The sequence below is a fragment of the Propithecus coquereli genome, unplaced genomic scaffold, assembly GCF_000956105.1.
Source record: "Propithecus coquereli isolate 6110/MARCELLA unplaced genomic scaffold, Pcoq_1.0 Scaffold37, whole genome shotgun sequence".
NCBI classification, from domain to species: domain Eukaryota; kingdom Metazoa; phylum Chordata; class Mammalia; order Primates; family Indriidae; genus Propithecus; species Propithecus coquereli.
Window position 1 is genome coordinate 7,516,609 of NW_012149396.1, and position 292 is coordinate 7,516,900.

General features: G+C 60.3%; 1 protein-coding gene across 1 annotated transcript in view; it reads right to left on the bottom strand.

The window, feature by feature from the left end:
- ALPK2 (alpha-kinase 2) overlaps positions 1-292 on the bottom strand; it is a 96,406-nt gene that overhangs the window by 14,721 nt on the left and 81,393 nt on the right. The gene's annotated exons all lie outside the window — the stretch shown is intronic.

Consider the following 292-nt stretch of genomic DNA (forward strand, 5'->3'; position numbering starts at 1 on the left):
GCTGTGATAACCCTACACAGCCCACTCCAACTACGACTCACGCTCACCTCGCAACTCACATCACGTGCAGACCCACCGCCTCCAATCCCTCCCCTCCCCCTGCTCTCTTGAGCGTCTCAAAGGAGCCCTCCCTCTAGAGAGGCTTCTGTCCAGAGCACCACGACCACCATGTTGCTCAGCCCTCACGGTGCCTGCTCTCAGCAGCTCTGGACACACCCAGTCTCTCACTTCCTTGTGCAACACCGTCCCTTGGCTTCCGGAGGCCACTCCCTCTCGGCTTTCCTCTGCCTCT